The sequence below is a fragment of the Dendrobium catenatum genome, unplaced genomic scaffold (assembly GCF_001605985.2).
Source record: "Dendrobium catenatum unplaced genomic scaffold, ASM160598v2 fragScaff_scaffold_146, whole genome shotgun sequence".
Lineage (NCBI taxonomy): Eukaryota > Viridiplantae > Streptophyta > Magnoliopsida > Asparagales > Orchidaceae > Dendrobium > Dendrobium catenatum.
In genome coordinates this window covers 254,602-258,083 of record NW_021318608.1, presented here as the reverse complement: position 1 = coordinate 258,083, position 3,482 = coordinate 254,602, and positions in this window count along the sequence as shown.

Below are 3,482 nucleotides of genomic sequence, written 5' to 3'. Positions count from 1 at the left end.
GTCTCCACCTATTGCCATAGGTATGTCTTTATCAGAATATTTATTCAACATTTCCCATAATTCCTTTCTTTTATGCACATCTATGCTGCCATACACTGATGCAATTCTCCATATACATTTATTTTGCACCTTCAAATCTCCAATGATCACTTGAGAAGAGTGGTCAATGACTGAAAATTCAGCAACTTTGTTCTTCCAAAGAATCACAATTCCACCGGACAATCCAAAAGATGGAATGTAAAAAAAAATCCCATTCATCACCAATCAATAGATTAACATCCATTCTATTAATAGAATTTATTTTGGTTTCAAACAAACCCAAGAAATAAACATCATGAATTTTGATAAATTCCTTAATATATAGAGAAGCATTCTTCTTCCTTGCTCCTCTACAATTCCAAAAAGCAATGGAATACATTAAAAGGGATTAGGGGGATTCCTCCCCAAGTTACCTTTCCCTTCAAGCTCCAATCTCCTAGTCCTGGTAGATGAATTTATAGGTCCCAAGTTTCTCAGCTGCTTAGAAAACTTCTTCTTTGTTGAGTGGGATAGTTCTTCCTTTCCTACGCTTTCAATTTTCAAAGAATTTTCATTCCCCATGACAACCGATTCTGTACATCTCTGGATTTCATCCTCTGTTTCAACTTCATCATTGATACCAGTATTGATTTCTTTTCCATCTATTTCTTTTTCAGAAACAATCTCTCCTTCTTCTACAAGAGCATTTAGAGCTCTGAAGCTGTTATCATCATTAATGCCGTGAGAATTTCTGGTTAATTGAACTTCTGAATTTACTTGAACAATATTGTCTTCCTCTCTGATGAACGTTTGTTGCTTCTCTGTTTCCAGATTCACAACATTAGCTTTCACCAAAATATCTCCTTCTTTCAAATTGATCTTCTTCACTGGAACATAAGTTTTCTTGTGTTCCTGCCTTTGGGGTTGCTTCCTTGGATAGTTTCCAAAAGGTTTCTTCTTGCCATATTCCACTAACAACCACGGACCATATTCTTCTTTGTCTTCCCCTTCCACCGTTTCACAAGGCTGATTGTTACCAACCAATCTAGTTGATATTACCTGATTAACCTGATTAACCTTTTCTGGCAGAGCATTCTTCATTTTGTTCTCCTTGATATAATTGGTACAATTATCTTTTCTATGTCCGATCTTCCCACATCCATAGCATAAGCTTGGGATCTTTTCATATTCTATCTTTTGATAGAATTTTTCATTCGCTCCCTCTACCCAAAAACCTGTAGGAAGTTTAGCATCTAGTTCAATTCAAACACATATTCTTCCAAATTCTCTTCTTGACCATTGAAACAGGTTTCCATCGATCAAGTAAGGCTTGCCTACCATAGATGCTATACGGAAAATGTTGATTTCATCCCAACAATGTAATGGTAGATTTGGAAGTCTTATCCAAATAGGAGATGTAAGTCCTTTAAGAGAATTTGGATTGAAGCTTTGAGTCCACCTATCAATCCCAACAATGTTGCCATTTACAAACCAAGGCCCATTGGTTAATACTGCTTCCACATGGCTAGGATCATAGAACGAGCATAGCATCTATCCTTTTCCTAATATTGTAATATGAAATTTTCCAAAAACAGACCACTGCTTTCTCAACTCAAAACTGATTGAGGAAAAGGAAATGTCATCACCAAAGATTTTGACAACTAAAGAGTTCGTAAGCTTATTTGAATTTTCTGCCACCTTTTGCTCATGAAGTTTGATTGATTTTCCATCTTCTGATAAGAAATTACCGAAGTCCAATTCATCAACTCTGATGTTTTGTTTCTTCTCCCAAGCATTAAAGTTATTTCCAGTAACAGGTCTTTCAGGCATTTCCACATTCATAATGGCGCATCTAGCTAATTCTCCATTGCTGCATTTCCGGACTTCATTCAATTCAGAAGTTTTACAAGTTCCAGATAGCGAAACTTTATCTCCTTCATTATTTACATCTTTCTCAGACATTTTTGTCAATTTGACCAGACTATCATCCTTCTCATAACAAATCGACGATCTATCCTCTGCTCCCATTAATTGATTTGCATCTTTCTCTAAGAAAGTTGCAGAAATTTTAACAGTTTCTTCAAAACTTTGCAAATCTGTCCCTTTGGAACATAAGACTTCCATTTTTCCTTCTTGCATTATACCTTTACCTTTTCCGATCACTTCAGAATCTTTCTTCTTCAGCAGTAATCCTCCCTCATTAATAATCAAAGGCTTGTTCATTCTGATATTCGTTCTATTGAACGAAATACTTCCGTCTCCAAATGCTGGTGGAGACGTCGAGCCTCCAAGAACAACACCAGAAATTGAGCGTCCAGTTGATCGACGATCCTCAGGTGGTACGCCGGCCAAAGATGACCGGCGACCGTTGCTTGCCATCGGGAAACCAGGAATACCGCGATTTAGAAATTCAAATTATCCCATAAAAAACCAGAGCTTCTCTCTCTAACTTCTCTCTCTCCTCAATTGCTTCACCTGAAGATTTAAGAATATTTTTAGAACTCCTACTTAGGATTTTCTTTTATTGCAACAATTTTCCAAATCAACACCCCCCCCCCTCCTCCCCTCCCCTCTTGGCGCATCTCATAATTTCATAGGACATCAGTTAATAATCATATTCAAGAGTATATAATACCTATTGAGTATTCTATTATGGAGTATTTATAAAGTAATTATCCTAATCATACTTTCTTCCATTTTCTTTTTATTACTTTCTAAATTCCCAATAGATTTATCTCAAATAAGTTTGAATGCATTATACTATATCATTCTCATAGTATAGTGTATTGGAATCAGGTTAAATATATAATCATTCATTGAATGAACCTTCAAACAATTAAATCATGATTTAGGTATAGTATTTGAAGATTCATAAATTCTTTTCTCTTGTAGACTTAGAACACTATATTCATGATTGTTATGGTGCGATTCCATTGTGTGTACAAAAGGGTTATTAAACTTTGATTGCAACATACTGAATTTTAGTGGCATTAAGAACAATAATTAGGATATGTCTTAGCAAACTTAGTCAAATATAGGATTAACTTCACTCAACAATTTTGGATGATACTTCAAACAAAGAAAATGTAGTGTCATATCACCCATGATTAAATTCGTCTTCATTTGACATTATTAGACCTCCGAACAACTATTAAGTTCAATTAACTTTTCTTTAAATGTTTCATTTCTATAAATTTTAATAAATCCAATAAAATCGATATAATCATTTAAAATACAAATTCAACTTTAATCAACCTTAAAAAAATATATAATCATTCAAAATTAAAATTAAAATTTAAATCTCATTGACTTTTCAATAATACTTACTTCCCCCTAATTAATTATTAATTAGGTAAATTCATTAAAAATTAAATAAAATTCAAAATTATAAAATTAAAGATAAAATTAAAAAAATTAAAATATAAATTTAATTAATTTTCAAATTAAATTTTTTTATTAATTTA